The sequence below is a fragment of the Mesocricetus auratus genome, unplaced genomic scaffold, assembly GCF_017639785.1.
Source record: "Mesocricetus auratus isolate SY011 unplaced genomic scaffold, BCM_Maur_2.0 Super-Scaffold_6730, whole genome shotgun sequence".
NCBI lineage: Eukaryota > Metazoa > Chordata > Mammalia > Rodentia > Cricetidae > Mesocricetus > Mesocricetus auratus.
In genome coordinates, this window is record NW_024429184.1 from 77,181,111 (window position 1) to 77,200,774 (window position 19,664).

A 19,664-nucleotide genomic window follows, 5' to 3' on the forward strand; every position below is an offset into this window, starting at 1 on the left:
TATGTATGTATGTATGTATGTTGTATGTATTTATGTATGCATGCATGCATGTAACTCTGGAAGATTAGCTAGGGACTCAATCCAAAATGTGATGGGTAGCTTCTGGTGTAAGCTACTGTGCTGTCACTGAAGGCAGTGGGATAAAGCAGAGCTAACCAAACAGATCAAATCAGAAGTGCCTAAGAAGATGGATGCAACAATTCAGCCCCATCCCATTGTCTTATGAGAAAAGGTGGGAACAGTAATTATTGCCATCTCCTCTGGTATGCTTGCTTACAGGGTTGTAGCGCAATATCTGACTCCTGGGAGGCATGCAAGAAAATAGCACTCGCTTATTATTAAGCATGTACTAAGAAAATCCACAGAGATCTATGTGACCTAAGTTGTTGCCTTTTAGGGCCTAAGGAAGAGGTGCACATGGTAGTAGAAAAGAACATTAGATGTCTTTGATACTGAATATAAACTTAATAAACCAAATTATTACAAAAAGTGTCCTTTATCTATCTGTACCTTCCCCCCCTTTGTGTACTGACACTGACCCATAGCCATTTTCAAGTAGCATTTCTTTAGCAAAATAGCTCTGTCTGAAAGACAAATGCTGCTCAGAGCAAAGAATTAGGAGGGGCAGGAAGATCACCTAGGAGACAATGATGGCAGACAGGAGGAGATTCTGGGTTGAAAAGCCAGCTAATGTGCAGAGCAGGAGAAAGCAGTAAGGAGATATGGATAGGAAAAGACAGCTCCAGAACTGCCAACCAACTTGGAGCAAGAAAGAAGGCCCCTAGGATTATTCGTTCATCTTTGCGTAGTATGCTGCTCTCATACATAAAGCATTTTGAGGATTTCCATTAATGACCAGTGAGACTGTTTCAGATATGAGAGACCACCACACGTAGCTGAGGTGCCCTCATGGGCACATCACCGGGAGGAAAGCTAGCTAAGCATATGCACAAAATCCGGGGGAAAACAAAAACCAAACAAGACAGACAGACAGACAGACAGACAGACGGAGAGAAAGAACAGGGTGACACCTGACTTTTACAGGTAAAGTAAGAATTTCCAGTCTCTTCTACAGTGGTGAGAACAAGATGAGTGGCTGGGTCAGAATGCTATACTTTGTTTACTAAACAAGTCTGTGAGGGACTCCCTTTACAAATTACATTACTCTGGTTTTGACCTGTGTGAGCCTGTATACCTCACAAAGTCACTTTTTGAAATCTGATTTGACCAGTATCTGTTTATTTACATAGCTCTGTCATCAATACCACAAGGTTATAAGGGGTGGGGAATTGATAGGAAATCTTCAGATGCAAGGAGAGAAACTTCATTCCAATGTTTTTGCTTTTTTGACCTTAAAAGCCGATTTGCACTCAAAACAAAACAAAAACAAACAAACAAATAAGAAAAACAAAACAAAAACACAGCATCAATAAGACTTGGGGGCTGTGGCCCATCTCTTAGGTTTTACTGAATACAGGACAGTTAGCCATCTCATCCTGGGGTTATTTGTTAGATATGTTCCATTGCCCATTTTAGACTTTGGACTTAAGTCCAAACCTTGTTAATTAATTGTCTTACCCTAAGATAAATTCATATTTACTCGGATTATCTGCCCAATCATTTTAAAACTATTGAAATGATTCATCAAGTTTCTGAAGTTTGAGTCTAAAAGCCCTGAAACTAATTCATGTCTAGCACCCTAATTAGTATGAACTGCATCCTGTAAAACAATTTGAATCTCAAATGCATTCATTAAATACTATGATAACTACCACAACATATCCCATAGCATTTGACAGAAATTAATGGTGTGTTTCATTCTACAGGGGACAAAACTTTTTCCACGTTACTGACCTAGAAACCCTTATTTCCTGCCAGGTGGTGGTGGCACATGCTTTTAATCCCAATACGAAAGGCAGGTGGATCTGTGAGGCCAACCTGGTCTACAAAGAATGTTCCGGAATAGCCAGAACTGTTACAAAGAGAAACTTGTGCTTAGAGAAATGAGAGAGAGAGAGAGAGAGAGAGAGAGAGAGAGAGAGAGAGAGAGAGAGAGAGAGAGAGAGAGAGAGAGAGAGAGGACAGGAGGGAGGGAGGGAGGAAGGAAGGAAGGAAGGAAGGAAGGAAGGAAGGAAGGAAGGAAGGAAGGAAGGAAGGAAGAAGTGAGCTAGGCACTGGAGAAGGAATGTTTCTATGTGCAGCTGCTCACAAGCACACAAACACCAGGGCTCTGTAGGGAATAGTGACCCCCCCTTCCACTCCGCACAGCATCCAGGATGGGAACTGCAGCATTGAGCAGGTGCAGAGGACCAGCAGAGGAGCCACTGTGGTTTTGCAGGCCCCTTGTTTGCAGTCAGCATTAACCCAGGCCTGCTGCAAAGGCCAAAGCTTGGCTCGCATTTGAGTACTGAAGCTCTGACATTCAAAAAGCTCCAAATCAAATGAACCTGAGTGAGTAAATAATTAAACCATAGAATAAAAAGCCAACCCTGAAAAAAATGGTTATGATCCAGTGTCAACTCAAGAACACAGGCTGTGGGGAAGTAATCAGGGCCCTTTTGTGACAGGGACACCATTTCGGGGCACAGATCGATTCAGGAGCTGGAGAGTGAGCCATCCAAGGTTCAAGGCCCTATGATGGTGATCAAAGTAGAGGTCTAGAGCTGTGTTTGGTCAGGGCATGCAGGGAAGTAATCAGTTATATGTGGCTAGCAGATGTCAGGAATACAGGCGTAGTGAGTTTGAACCCAGCTTAGCCACTCCTTAGCTAGAGAAGTTGGGCAAGGCATTTGCTTCTCAATGCATCTTCTCCTATATCCATACTATGTGATGGAGGGCTAGATTGTAATCCTAGATGTGCAACAAAGATTAGAGTAGAACACACAACAGCGTGGTATACAGATGGAAGTGTTTATTTAGTCATTATTTTGCTGTTGATGATAATCTGAGGTTCATGATCCCTGGAAATGAAACAACAAATAGAGACCCCTTTAGAATCAGACATGATGTTGCAACCATTGAGTAACAACTCTGCAGCCTACTAACTCTTCAACTTTCATGCAACTTACTGTATGGTGACCTCAGTTTTCATGCCTGTTCAAATTGGAGGAATAAATTCTATGTCAGACTTAATGCAGAGATGAAAAGAGCTACTGTGTAAGAACAAATGAGAATTTCAAAGTTGTAGTAGCAGTCTTCCTAGCATGGCTCTCGCTGTCTCTAAGGGCCCTCTAATCTCAAGCCCTAAAACAAAGCTCTTCACCATTACTGCAAAGGCATGGAAAGACTTCCTACAATGACTAGAAGACAGAGTTCTACAATAGTCCTCCTCAAGGGCATGGGAAGGAAAAATTCCTAATTAATTGCACTTTCTGACCCCAAGTAGAACCCATACTTGTCCAGGGGCCTGTTGTAGAAAATTTTTAGTAAATATGGAGAAATAAATTAAAGAAGTATATGTACGCAATCCATATATTCCCAGAAAAAGAAAAAGAATGTGATAACAAAAATAAAAAAGGGACAGGGGATAAACTGAGTCTGGCTTTGGTTGTAAACCCACAGTGTGCAATCAAGACAGCATGGGGCAGAAAAACTGACTGCAGTTGGCAAATGTCCCAAAACATCCTGGGAAATGAGGACTGGGGGTGGGGAAATGCTTCTTGATGGATGGATTGGATTGTGACTAAAATGCTGCCTTCTAGGCAGTAGCCGTTGAATTAGTCTGATATGTTGATTGAATTTCAAATGTTCATGTTTCCTAAACATTGACTTTTTAACCCTAATTGTCTTCTGACTTATTAGTAGATCTCTTTGCTTTTTATGTTTCCCTGGTAGATGTTAAATCCTTATATCCCAGAGTGATCTTATAACCTGGACTGGAGCCTAGAGCCATTCAGTCGACACAAGCCAAGCTGCCTCAGAACTCAGGCACAGCTGACCCTAATAAACACAGGATCCTCCCTGTGAGCCCCTCATGATACCCTCCACCCTCTTCTTACTGCCATCTCTCCACCCAGCAGTGACTGAACATCCCTCACTGTGGAAATTAAAGAATACCCATGAACTGGTAAAATGTCCCCCAGCTTTCAGAAGAGCACTGTTCCCCAAAATGTTCACAATACACCTTTCCCCTCAAGGGGCATCCACTCTTCGTGTTCTGCATTCTGAGTTTAAGCATGTTACCTCTTAAAACCTTCTATGTCCCTGGAAGAGATCCATCGTCCCACCATGGGCCAACACTACACCCAGCTCATGAGCCTGTATTAATTTTGAAAAAGCAAGAAGAAAGCATCACCACTCCATTATTCCTCTGCTTGCAGAGGAAATGGACAGTCACTGTTGAAGACACAAAACATGGAGACAGCTCGCATTCCAAGTGTCAATACATGCTTCACCCTCGGGGGCCGCTACTCCCAACAAAATCCCACTGTATTTCCTGCCAGCAGGATTCTTATCTATTCTCATGGCATGGTGGGAAAGGAGAGAAAGTTGAAGCCTTGGGACTACTATGTCCACTTGTGCAAAGGAAGCCATGGGGATACAGCCTTTGACGGTTGTAATTAAGATGCATATATAGAGGTCCAGTGAATGAGCATCATAATAATAGAGCATAACCCAGTATCCAGACTTCTCAGGGTATCTCTCCCCTCTTTAAATGATCATGATGCATCCACCCTCCACCCTCACAGTAAGCAGAGCTAAATGTTGTTAGCCCCATTTAATAAATTAAATAGATGAGGAGGTAAAAATTCAAAGATGGACTAATACTGATTGTTCTAATAGAAAACTGCCTTTCTGAATGTGGTCACTGTCAAGTTCAGTCAATCTTTAGAGACAGTATAAGAATGTACACACTTGCCACACTCTGTTCTGGCTCCTCCAGTGCTGGGCAAATGTGCTTGTCCATGATCCCATGACAGAATTCACACTGGCAATTGACATGCTATAGTGCTGCAGAATATGACGCCATTTGGTAATGTTCTTTACATATTCAAGGTTTTTAAAAGATTATTGTGGACAAATTATACCAAATTTAAGGCAGGATATTGGATCTGAGGAAGTAAACAGTTTGATTCAAACCACAATGGATCTTTCTCTTTCCCACCTAACTGCTAATTTACACAATGCATCCATTCCACAAATATTGGCAAGAGTGACTGAGGCCTCTGGAGAATGTGTCCTCCTGCTTCTGCTGCACTGTCCCAGTAGATGACTTCTACAACACCACCATGAAAGGGCTCCCAAGGCCATCTGGCTATGACAGATTTCAACCTATGAAGCCACTTTTTCCCATTGTAAAGTGAGAGGTCAACTCCTGCATGTTCTGTGTTTTTGTTGTTGAAACTTGTATTCCTGTAAATGGTCTATTTTTTACTTTACCCTTAAACCTTTCCTATGTGTCTGGGCTTTTGTTCTGGGATAGCATGAGAAGAGCTACTTCACTATAATAAGACCTAGTGGATGCCAGCCACTGCTCACAACAATCATGGCCCCATTTATGGCACAGTCCCTCATAAAGTAACAAAATGGTAGTCAGTGAAGTATCTGCATAGCTTTATCTTCTACATTTCAAATGTAAGTTAGTAAAGCTTGCTTTATAGAGTTGATTACAAGGCACACTGTATTACAGAAAGTGGGGCGATCCCCAGCACATCTGCAATCAACACTCATATCATACCATGAGGAGATTATCCCCAGACTACTCTCAGGAAAGAGTCTACAGATAAGACTCCCTCCTATATCTTAAGTCTCCATCCTATATCTCTAGATTACTCATGTGACTTTTATGTAAATAATTGTTCTAATTAATTGTTCGAAGAGTAATGCCAAAAACAGTGTGTACATATACAGTGTGAGTATTTCTTCTAGTGAGTTGGAGATGGGAAATACTTTGGTTTGAACCTATGTTCTTTTACTGAGCCATAGTTCCAGACGTAAAACAAAACAAAACAAAACAAAACACTTGTGTGGCTTTGGGGCTGACTTTGACCTCACTCTGCAGCTCCAGCAGGAGTTAAACCTTGAACTTGTGATCTTCTTGGCCTAATCTGTTGAATAGGTGGGATTATGAAACCCTTTCCGAAGCTCCAGCTCTTCTTCTTCTTCTTCTTCTTCTTCTTCTTCTTCTTCTTCTTCTTCTTCTTCTTCTTCTTCTTCTTCTTCTTCTTCTTCTTCTTCTCCTCCTCCTCCTCCTCCTCCTCCTTCTCCTCTTCCTCCTCCTCCTTCTCCTCCTCCTCCTTCTCCCTCTTCTTTTAATATGTATTTGGTTGAATCCAGACATAGGGAACTCAAAAACATGGGTAAAATTGGCAGAAAGGTAGAAATATATGGGTCTCTAAGTTCTCTGTTATAAGCATTCTTTCCCACCAGCATGGTGCCAGCCTCCTGGAGCCCCAAAGAAGCACACAAATGCCATATTAATTATGAAACTGTTTTCTTGTAGCTAGGGTTTCTTATTGACTATCTCTGTCTTAATTATTAACCCATTTTCTATTAATCATCTATTTCCACATGGTCTTAACTTACTGGGGAATGCTGGACCTGCAACTCCTTTGCCCACTACATGATGACTGCTCAGTGATTCTGTAGAGAAGAGAACAATTTCCTGTTTGTCCCTTCTTATATCCTGATTCTGCCCAGCTACATCACTTCCTGTCTGGCCAATCAGCCAGTCAGTATCTTATTCATTAACTAATAAGAGAAACTTATATACAGAAGAACATTCCCCATCAGTTCTCCATTTATGGTTCTCATTTAAGAGTTTTATAGGTTGAGTAGTTCCTTCCTAGTCACTAGCTCCATGTTTCTGGAAACCTCTATGAATGTTAATTTGGAGGAAGCTCTGGGGCTGACCCAGTTCAACTGAGAATCCTGGTAGGAGCATTGCCCAAGATGGATGCTAGCTTGTTTCTGTTCTTCCTTGAAGGTTGGTCCTGTTCTGCAAGGGTGAACAAGATTCTAGGTGGAGAGTAGGGGCCCATCAAAGTAGGAAATAGGGGATTCACGTACCAAGCTCTTCACTATGCAATGGTAGGTGTAGGTGTGGCCCCATGGGTCAGCAATCCTCTCAGGTCTATAAAGCAAGAGTTGTTTCAGAGCAGTGAATCTTTCCTGAGCCTCAAGGGTCAATCTAACCTGTGAACTTACTTGAAAGTGCACATTCTTGGTCCTTATCTCAGACCTACTGCATCACAATTCTATGGCAGGAGACCAGCATTCTGAAAAACTGAAGCAAACCCAACTCTTGAGATCTGAAGTCCTGGGTGATCTCCAAGGTTTTCAATTCCAGCAATAACACTCTGGGAATTTCCAAGGCAGAACATCCAAAATCGAGGCACCCCCCTTCTCTCCAACCTCACTCTAATCCAGTTCTAGCGGCTTTGCTGTTGCAGCTTGCAATCCAGGAGCCCAGTTACAAAGCCAGCAGCTACTTATGGGGCTCTAACCCCAAGGACATGTACCTCCCTTTAAAAATCTATATCCTGTCTTACATGGAATCAATGCTTATAGTCACCTATACACAAATTGAATAGAACTGGGAGCTGGAGTAAACCTACTTATTTAGTTTGTGACAAGGGAAACAACTTTCAGTTCTGGGAGTCTTGACACCTTTGTCAATAAATCTTCAGATTGCACAATATAGAGTTGTTCTAGAATTCATCTTCCTGACAATAGCAGTAGTTCCAAGAAAGGAAGAAAGGAGTATCCAGGGGTTAATATGGCAGCCACACAGCAGTTCCTTGAGACTGCTAGCTACCTTGTCCACATCTTACACCAGAACCACCCCATTGGTCAATTTTTGGTCTAGAAAAGAATAAGCAACCCGATGTACTGCACATGCTCCCTTTTTGGCCCCATATCTTTTTTTGTACATCTAAAGAAGGCAACTGGATTTGATGCTTTGAGAAGCACTTAGTTTTAATAGCTGATTAGCCTGCAATAAGGTTGAACTTGCATTTTGTTTCTAATTAGCAATGAAACCAGCAGGGTGCTATGTGTGCAGTTGCTCTACTCCACATCCTTCCAAGATATTCTATCCACGCTGTTTGAAGTGCCACATACATTGGAAATGTGCATTTATATGCAGAGCAGGCTTATTGTAGGAGGCATAAAACTGTTCCCTATAAAGCACCAGTTTGGGGAAGGTGGAGTAAAGTTGAAGGTAGTAAACATGCCTCAGTCGCTTGATTGTATGAAGTGGAGTTGCTAGTGGAATCGGGGGCTGTTTGGGGTTTCATAGCTTTAAAGTAAATGACACTTGCAATAACATTTTCCTGCACAGGTGTAAGACACACAAATTGAGAGTGGAAAATGTTACCATGACGAAAATGCACACAAACAAAAGACCTAGGAAATGAGCATCTGGCAGGGAGCTGGACCAGTGAAGCAGGAGGTTCCAACTAGAACATCCTTGTACCTTGGCTTCAAGAATACTTGCCTCAGGGGGCCAGAACCCCAGCTCCATCTTTCCCATCTAATTTGGTTGATTATGTGATTATTATATCATTTAGGATAGTCCCTTCCGATAGTCATTTTTCTCTCTCTATTGAAGCCTCCGATTTGACTTGTTTTTGTTGTTGCTTTTCTCTCCTGTGTTTGCCATGAGTTGTTGAAAGCCATCTTAAACCACACAACAGTATAGGATTTTCATTGTATCCATGACTGCCAAGCAGAGAATTTGGTGAGCAATAAGCTAAATATTTACCCATCTAATTCATTACAGAGCCTCAACATGATTTCTGTTTTAATAGAGCAGACCATATGATGCCTGCCCATAGTTTATTCCTGCTCACAGTGGATCATACACCCCCAACCCTCTCAGCAAAGCTACTTCTGAAAGCATTTGACCCTTGCCTTAAAAACTTTGGAATTGATGCCTGTACACCCAAGGGTGTTGCATGTTTTACATGTTGGGTTTCAGAACTAGTTTCTTCTGCTTAAACCAGTCTGTTGTTCTAGATTTGAACATACCTATATTTCTATACATGGTCTTATAGATGGGAACAGCAGGATCTAGAATACTGAAAGGAACTCCCTAAGGTCACAAGAACAAAACCTAAGCCATGAGTATATGATCATTATAGCCCCTTTTGAAGTCACTACAGAACCCCCCTTTTCCAGTGCCCTGCATTGCTGGGAGAGAATCATGTCAGCCTTTTGAATAGGAACATTGGAAAAGAAAGGGACAACAAACAAGAAGGCAGTACTTTGGTTTATAGGGTCTTGGGGTTAGATGCCCTTGTTCAAACAAGTGGCTTCTGGCATATCAAAATATAGTTTAAGGGAAATGGTATACTTAGCCTTCCTTAGGCACATTTTATGTTACATTAAATTTAGTAATGATAATTTTGAAGGTTGACAAAGTAGTAGGTGCTTTCCTGAGTCTTTTCATAAATATAATTCAATGTTTTTCATTGACAAGCTCTACTATACAGACAAGGACACCGAGGCTAAGAGAAGGGAGGTTGATTTACTAGGTCATTGAGCTCACAGGAACAACAGAAATGGCAAACAGCCTCTGGTAACTTGAGTGAACTCGTCTGGGATGTTCACAGTTATTATCCTTCTGTTGGTTAAGTAAAATGTCACTTGTCACACTTCACTGTTGATCTGTATTGGAGCAAAATTTCAAGAACAAGTAGTTTGCATTCCTTCCTGCTATTTCTGTACAAGTAAACCACTTTCTCCAAATCCCATTGTTTCATTTGTCAGATGATTTTTTTCCTATCCTGACTACCTTATAAGAGGTATAGAATAATAAAAAGTCATTCATGACCCACTGCAGTGATGACAATTATAAAGTGCACTCATTATTATTAAGTGATTCCCCTTACCAATGGGAGATCCTTAACAAGAAGCCCAAAAGACTTCTGAGATCATGATTATTCTAATATCCAACACGCTGTGTTTTGTTCTCTCTACATGCTCCCCTATGATAAAGTACATGTTGGAAATTAGGCACAATGACAGTAATAACTGAAAAAATACAACAATAATATAATAGTGTGGGAAATGCCATATGGATGTACTTTCCACTCAGAAGATGTACTGTCTGCACTCACCCATCTTTGTGATCCAGGGGGATAATAGAGTGTCTTCATGATAGAACAGCATACGCACTATTGCCATTAGACTATTAGACTCTGTAAAGGGTTTCCCAAGCACAAAGACTACAGACCATCTAGTAACCAAGACAGCTACTTAGTGACTAATGGATGGATAGAATATATTGCATGAGTACAACAGACCAAGAGCAGATGGATAGCCCAGGTGAGATAGAACTACACAGTCCAACATTTCTTCATACTTCTCAGAATGGTATCCATGGTGACTTACAAATGTGCTCTCTGGGAACTGTTTCATTTAATGCTCTTCTGTTTTGGGCCATAGTTGGCCCTGAGTAACTAAAACTACAGAAGTAACAGTAAAACTATGGGTAAGGAAAACTACTGCTTATCACAGGGTGTGGTGTGGATTAAGTGAGTTCATCCATCAGAGTTGTTCTTTTTTTCCTCAGAGGGAGACATGCAAGTAGCAGATGTTTGCTATTAGTAATTATTAGCATTACAATTGCTGATGTATCCAGTGGTGTATTGCAGGTACATGCTCCATGTGCAGAGAACATGTTATGCTTCTGTCATTAGCAGCAGGTGCTATTGTTTCTATTTTTCATGTACCATAACTTGTGTGAGTTCTTACTTTGAGCAGATTTATGTCTCTAGAGCAGTGCTGAACCTTTTAAGTGGGTCATACCACAGTGTGTGATTATATGGTAATAATAATGACATGCTTGGCTTTATACACTTACCAATGTTTAGCTATGTTAAGCTTTAAAATTATTCAAGGACACACAGTCATCTTTGTTTTGTAGGGATCTTACACAAGGCTACAGCTATGTATATGACGGTTATTCCTCTTAAGCTGTTACACCTTGGATTTTGGAAGATAACTGGGAAGTTTTGTGATGTCCAGATGACAGTTCATCAGCCTGTTATTATTCCTTCTGTGATACACTATTTAGGATCTGCAAGGTTACTTCTGATCAGCTTTTTGTGCTTTCTACACTCAACTGGTCACTTTCGGTGTTCAACTTGTTTTTGTAATAATTGACATTGTTTATTGAAATAACAATGAGAAATCTCACATTTAAAGCCCTCCATAAAGACCCTCCATAAAGACCCAGCATGGAGCTGGACTGAACGGTATACCCAGGACTTCCCAGCACCAGGGATGTAGAGGAAGGAAGATTGAGTAACTGAAGCCACTCTGGGTAACACTCACTTCAGCATTGTTAGCATCCTCTAGGGGAAGCTATTCTATCCATGTGTTACAGGACAGAACTTTGGGAAACTGTCCAGAAGTTACCCAGTCATAGCTATTGAGTCCAGGGTGAGGATATGATTCCAAAGTGAGCAGCCATGTTCAATATTTAACTAGCTACACTACCACAAGTGCCATGTTCCCCCTCGAGCCCCCACCCACATTGGCAAAGAAGGCAGAGGTTTGCTACAGGGAAAGACAACATGAGTCTTACTGTGTACAAACAGTATTTGGAGTACAGAACTAGAATATACAATAGTACAATGTAGTTTTGTCCTGGCTTGTAATACATCTTCAGTGTCACTATGTGGTCTTGACCCAGAGACATGTGTATACATTAGTGGGATAGTTAGTATTTATAGCTGACTGACCAGGATCTATAGAATCACCTCTGAGCAAGCTGTGGATTAACTGGGGTAAGATCACACTGTAAGTATAGGCAGCAGTGCCATTTCTTGGGCTAGAGTCACAAGCTGAATGGTGGGGGAAGGGCAGGCAGAGCGCTAGCATCGTCTGTCTTCTTAGCCATGGCTTCCTGCAGCAGCACCTTCTCAACCATGAAGCACTGAACCTCGAGGTTCGACCTATAATGAACTTTTACTTCCTTAAGTTATTTTTGTTGGGTATTTTTTCCACAGTAACAAGAAAAATAACTAATTCTCAAAATTATAACTGAGCAATAAGATCATTCCTTTGATAAAACTGTGTAGTCCACAGGCATCTGGGGCTACTTTGCAAGAGGAGAGAAGAATTGGGAACTCGGGACTGGAAAAGCCTGAGAATGTTCTGGAAGAGGTGTCAGGGAGAGAGGAAAAGGAAGTCTTCGGTGAGAGTTTGTCTCCTAGAGCTAACAAGGAAGCTTTACTCATGATACCACAACAGCATGCCTGTCCAAATAAGACCTGAAGGAGTACTACACCAATGGACATACCAACAGTGAAGGAGAGATTTCACAGGACTCCACCCGTCTACAAGGGACTGTAGACAGCTAGAGAATGCTGAGAAGAGGAGAAATAGTCTTCCTTGGGGACAAGCCCCCTAATTGGTTACCCAGTACTGAGCTGTCATCTCAGAAATCATATACAAAAAAAGTGGTACTAAACAGACTGAACCAGTGGAATGTGTTTCTTTATACAACAATAACAGTTAAAGAAAAACAAAGTTGAAGGGGTTACATAAGAGGAATTGAAGAGAGGGGAGAAAACTATATAATTTTAGTTAAACACACACACACACAATGGACTGAATTGTTTAGTGGATGACAGACATATCAGGACAAGACAACATCAAAGTCATACTGTAGTTAGTTTCCACTACTCTTATCTAAGTTTACAGAGACAGAAAGACAGACAAGCAGACACAGACAGACAGACAGACAGGCAGACAGGCAGACAAGAAAGACAGAACAAGAGTTACAAAAAGATGAAAACATATTCCATTTGACCTAAAAAGGAGGAAGTTTCAAGTTGCAGATAAAATAGATGCTGAAACAGCAGCTGTAATCATGAAAGAGATTAGCATCACTGAGGCAAGAGCCCCCATTCTTCACTGGGCCAATGGAAACGCATCCCTATGACCAGACACTACCCATCAACTTCTGCATCTTATATACAATCTAAACTAATTTAAAAGGAGTGAACCTAAACTAAGAATGCCTTTGGAGGGATTCCCTACTTGAAAATAACTACCCAGGGAAATGTTCCCCCAGGGTCAGCCTAGAAGATACACAGAAGCCAATTCAACTGTGGTATAAGGATTCTGGGCTACATTTCAAGCTGGCAACAGAATTTGTAAGATCATTCACATAGTATTTGTTTTACAGGCATAAAAGATGCAAGAGTGGGGGACCATAGAAACTTATGCCAAGGTCCCAGAAGGCTACTAAGGCCAGGAATTGTGTGGCAAGGTCAGATTCCCTGTAATTAGATATGGAAGGGCCATTCTTTGACTCTGAAAAGATGAAGCCTAAATTGCAGTAAAACCCCCAGGATTTTGGAGATGCCAGAATCATGTGAAGTTCACTAAAGAAAGCAGAACACACAATGTAGAATGAGCTCAAGAGAGAGACAATAGGTGATGGTATCAGCGGAGCTAGAGGGCAAGAGCCACCAGAACTCCTTAGAGCCCATATGATTCCATCCTGAGCCCCAGATGGTGGGTGCAGAGTTGAAGGGTCTGCTGTTTACTCTGCTGTCTTTCTGTATTGCTTTGGTCTGATCTCTATTTATGATGTCTTTATGCCTTTCTTTTGAAATGGGGATGTTTATTCCATGTCATTATATATGGGAAGTATGTAAGTTGAAACCCTAGTTTTTATTTTATTTTAATTTATCATTGTTATAGTGTCCTTGGTTAAGTACTTGCCTGGGTGTCAGGAAAGACACTATTTATACTTTTTAACATTATTGAGACTGATGAAGGCCACAGAGACTTTTGAAGTTGGACTGATCAAAACTTTTAAAATTTTGGTACGAGATGGCCAGGAGACTCAGGGGAAGAAGGGAAGGTTGTAACTTCAAAGCCATGATTCTTGAGTATCAAGTTGTCAAGGTGCAGACTTGTGAAGGTTAATGTTCAGTGTTAGCCTAACAAGACCTGAAGACACCTAGGATAAATATCTGAGTGTGTCTATGATTATGTTTCTGGCTTGGGTTAATCTACGAAGTAATACTCATGCCAGATATGGTTAGAACTCTTGCATGGTCTGGAATGCCAGACAGAAGAAAAGGAAGAAAGCATGCAGAGCACAGCATCTGTCATTCTCTCCTTTCTAAAGTTAGTCACATTTTCCTACAACTATTGAATAAACCTTTCTGTCCTTAAGTTTCTTTTGCCAGGTATTTTTGTCATAAAAATGAGAAAAGTAATTAATCTTATTATTGTAGTTGTCCTTGTCCAGAACAGTTACTTTGTGAAACCATCTGCCATCATATAGACTTAAGGTGAAAATAAGGTAGAATGAAACACCAAGAGTCATGGAATCACTGTCCTCCGAGCCCACTTACCCCCATGAGAATCACTGACTATCCAGCAATAGTCACTGGTGCAGATGCTTCTGCTCAAACATTTCCAAGCCCACCACATTCTTCTGGATATCTGAAATGGCTTTGTCTTTGCAGGATGTGATTTATGAACACGGACAAATCACTTGGAGCCAAGTCTGGCAGAGAGGTCAAGATGGGTTATGTTAGTTTAGAATTACCCCATTTAGATATACTGCTGTCAGAGTGTTCTTGGGGAGAAATGTTTTGATTTTTCTCAGCAAAGAGAAGTAGTATATTATCTTTAAGCTTGTAGTAGAAAATTACACAAAATTAAAACAAACCTATTATTGATAACCTTCGTCCCTAGACCCATCTACTATTGTGTTTTAGTGGATGAATACGCACTTGTCTGAGTGAGAGTGTAGCCATGTTTGTTCTTCATGAGATGTAAGTGTTCAGCTCAACCCACTTGGACAGGCTCATATGGGCAGATACGGTTGTATGTACTGTTTCTCATGGGATAGTTCATTTTGCATTTTCCCAGGCATAATCTCCAGCAACTTCCTATAAATGGGAGACTTTTCAATTGTTGATGTTCCTCTAAGATAAGCAATTCTTAGCCTTTTCTCTTTGAAACTTAGATAATTCTTCTTTGAATATGCTGAAATTTGTGTACTCTGTTAGAAAAAAATAAGATACACAAAAGGGAAAATAAGGATATCACATTCTGAACTTTTGGCCAAGGGTTTGAAATTAAGATTGGCTTAAAATTTACATCACTTCATATATTAAATATAAACTTGTTAAGGTGACTCTTCAATAAAAGATGCACACTATGTACTGTACATGATCTTACAACACACTGGGTCTGATTGCCTAAATAAGACTAAGAAGGAATGAGATGGGAAGGGCATTGGGAGCTAAAACCCCATGAATATTTTCTACTTTAAGAAATACTGGACATTTTGAAAGCTCTCAGAAATAAAACATGTAGAAGCCAAAAAGTATGTGAGACTTGTTAAATTTGTAAATGTGGAGATAAGGAATCTTAGAAACATAAGAAAGTTTAGATGGACTACATGTCCAAAGGAACTAGAGATAATCTAAGCAGGGGTTGGAAGTTATAGAATAAACAGTGATATTTTAATGAAGCTCAGAAAACAATAAAAGGAAGGAAGGACAATATTTGAATGTATCAGCCCTAATGATTCACAATATCAGTAATTAATTATAGATATATAGGACCAGAAAGGTCAGGGAATTTCAAACAGAATATGTTTTCGTTTTTAGTATAGGTTCAGCAAAATCAAGCACCAATGAGAAGGGAAAGATAAACAAACAAGTAAAGAAGATAAACAGAAAATATCCTTAACCATTTGGTCAACTATTCAGCAGTTACAATAAATCTTGTAGACATTTGAAAGCTACCTTCAAAAGAAGGAAAAAATATACCTAGGCATTTAGGAAACAATTCAGTGTTGATACTTGTCAAGGATAAGAATAAAAATATTTAAAGCAAACAAAATTGAGATTGTTTGCTACCATTATGTTTTTTTCCTAGAGATAATTCTAAAATGTGTACTTGGCTATAGTGAACATTTAAAGAGGAAAATGTTGCTAAATTCCTATATAAATACCAGACATTGATGGTACAAGTTATAAAAACAATGTTCAACTTGTAATGTGAAGAAAAAGATGCAAGTAATGGATAATGTAAAGAGTAATCAGATTAAAATGTCTGATTATTTAATTTTTATAAAAATATTTCAGATACCCTCAGTGTCGTTGCATCACATTTGGGCTATATGATGTCTATAGTGGCTATTAAACAGAAAATATTAAATGTGTGATACCATATCAAAGAGGAAAATACAATTAGAAAAAATGATCAAAATTAACAAAAACAAAAGCCTAAATGTTATGCAACCTAAACCATAGATAATCAAAATAAATCAATAACAACAAATATAAAAGGTTTTTAAATGTCTTTTCTAGATCTTCAAATTTATTATCACAGAATATAGAAATACCTATACCAAATAGGAATGAAAAGTCAAAATGTGCAAATAGGGAAGGAGGACATTCACTTCATCTTACAGCTGGTAGTCACCCCAACACACAGGGAAGTCAGGGTGTAAGTTTATGCAGAACCTTCGAGGCAGAAGGATGCAGAGGCCATGGACAGGTGCTTCTACATACTTGCTCCTAGTTGCTTGCCCAGACTGCTTTCTTATACCATATGTGATTATCCACACAGGAGTCACATCACTCCTATGAAATAAGGCCCCACACACCAATTATCAGTCAAGAAAATATACCACTGGACAAACAGGTAGGAGCATTTTCACAAATGAGGTTCTTTCTTCTAAAAAGGTTCTGTGCATTCTGTGTCAAATTGACATAAAAGCCTACCCGGTACAATTATTCAATAAAGACAGAAAAGTAATTATAAAAGTAAGGGCAAGGAAGAAAGCTCAAATGTATCAATATCATGTGATTATATCAGTATCAGCCAAAATAGCGACTAACGACTTTTGCCTTAAAAAGCAGGCCAGTTTTATTCATAGATATAAACATAAAATTTCCAAACAAAATAATAGAAGACCCAGCAAAGAAGTATATTAAAAATACAATCCATCCTGACCAGGTCTTATCTAAACAAGGAATATAATTTTTATATAATGTTAAATATTTTATTTCTTACACTTATTCCCTATATTAACAGAACAGAGGAAAAAGCCAAATGAATCTATGGATTGTTGAGGAAGCCATTGATAACACACAACATTAATTTGTGTTAAACAAAAAAAAAGATCTCAATAGACTAAGATTAGAAAGAAATTTACCTCTGATGAGGAATATCAAGAAAAAATATATAGTGGGCACCATACCTAGTGAAGTATCAAAAAGCCTCCCGTTTAATATTGGCAAGAAGAAAAGAAGCCCTTATCATCACAGTTACTCAGTGATGCACGATGGATTTCAGGTAGCAAGATAAGTCAGTAAAAGATAGAAATTATAGCTTTGGAAAATAGAAATAACAGCACTATTTGCTTGTGATATGATTTACTGAAATCTAGGAAAAATTCACAACCTATCAAAGGTAGGAAAAGTAAAACAGAAATGACAGTTATGAAATAAGGAAGGAAATCCCTTTGATATACACCTCTATTTATTGCCAGAACACAGAAATGTATGTTGATAATAACAAAAAAATCTACTAGCTGGAAATACACCTGACTAAACATAAATAAGATTTCATTTTTAAAATGACACTTACTGAAGTATATTTTAAAAAAGTATGTATTGGTGAATAGAAAAAAATCAGTAAAATAAAGGTATCTGTTTTCTCCAAATTGATTTAAAGATTCAGCAGAACCCCAGGCACAGCACTCTAAGGCAGAGTTTTTATAACTTCCTAATATAATTCTAAAATTCATAAAAGACACCAACATGAAGGGTAAATGAATAACCAGCTTCCTCTTAAGAAGAAAAGATGAAGGAGTTTTTACAAGCCATTATAGTCTCTTTTGGGTGAATTATATAATTAAATGTGTTAGGTGAAAGTGAAGTTTTAGAAATGGCACAATTATAATAACAGAAACTAAGAAAACAACTTTTAAGACAAAAATGCAAGTCTCAAATAATTAATAAATCTAACCATCTCAATGGAAAATATTTATCAAAAGACTTGAACAAGATAATAATAACTTAAAATCTATGTCATATAACCAAAAAAGTAAGTCAGAATAAAATTGCCCTCTAATATAACAAGGAAAAGGTAAGCGTGTTTGAAAGCAATCTAACATAATCTATGAAGATGATTACCCATGATAAGTGCCAAGCAAAGTGTCCAGATTCATTCATCTTAGATGGGTGCAAACTAAAGGTGTTATCACCATATCGCCAACAACTAAAATGTATTAAAAGTTGAGGAATGTGAAAAGCAATTCTTTATGCCCTGCTAGTGAAGTCATCACTTTGCCATTTTAGAAAATATTTTGGCATTATGTTAGTAAAATTAAAGATGAAACTAAGGTATCTATTTCTTATCCAGAAGTTCTATTCTTAGCTACCTCCCCCTGAGAAAGAGAACATATATGTCAAAGATAAATACTGGAGTGTTCACAGGAAATATATTTTTGTAATAACTGCACATATTTGAGAGTCTATTTACAGGAATATGGATGGATAAATGATAGATTATTCATAAACAGAAGGACAATTAGCCAAAACAATGAATAAACAGCACCCACAGAAGTCAGCTTGAATGAATTTTAGAAGCAGAATGTTGAATAAGCAAAGAACATAACTTCATTTCCATAAAACTACACATATTGAAAACATATAGTTTAGAAATAGATATATACATTTGTGTTTTACATAATAGTGTTTTGATCCAGCGTAGACAATATAGGTGGTGGTAGTACCATAAAGATAACTTCTAGATATTCTCTAATCATATTGATACAAAGTATATTCTAATGACCATGACACATTTACCTAACAAGGTATGTCTCACCTTATAGCCCTAGATTTAATTTGCACCCCAGTTAAATGGTATGACAAAAAAATAACAGCAGAGTGTGTGTAGTTTGTTTATATGACAGCATGTTGAACAACCAAGAAGCTATTGACACACAAGTCTACCCTTTATGCTCTGCTGTGAGACTGCATCTCCACTAAAAGAATGGGGGACTTTCTCAGTTTTACCCAAGGCACCGGGTAGACATTTAGATTAACACACATGGGAATGCTAGAAGACTTGAAAATAGTTTATTCTCTTCAGCAAATGATAGTGGATAAATGACCTACCTGTTTATTTTATAAATGTAAGTATATACATCTTATAAATACAAATACATGAAGAATACATTCTTTAAATGTACAGACTGATGCATATACAATGTATGCAATTATATGTATAACATTGTCTGCTTTAAGTTTACATATCTGTATGGAATATACATAAACTGTATATGTATTGCTTTACTGGTATATGCCTTGAAATTTTTAAACACATAGAACTGAGTTTTCTGGATGTGACTAATCTGTTTATTTTTTAAAGTCTGTGTCATAAATTTCCTATGTATGTCAAATCAGTTTTCCAGAAATTTGGGAAATATTTACACACGCTGCGTGTGAGCTTATGTATGCTTGTTACGTGTAACTTTGCCGAATGAACTTACCACATTTGTTAAGCAATGTCTGTTTTCGATTGGAGAGGTCAAAATTCAATAGGCCCATGGCAAAAATCTCAACATGCCTACAGGAGGCTCCTAATCGGGATGTGTCCTATCAAACACCAACTGGCCAATTGTTGAGTCCTGTTGCTCATTCTTTCTAAAAATATCAAATGCT

General features: G+C 38.8%; 1 protein-coding gene across 1 annotated transcript in view; it reads left to right on the top strand.

The window, feature by feature from the left end:
• Setbp1 (SET binding protein 1) overlaps positions 1–19,664 on the top strand; it is a 314,925-nt gene that overhangs the window by 233,906 nt on the left and 61,355 nt on the right. The gene's annotated exons all lie outside the window — the stretch shown is intronic.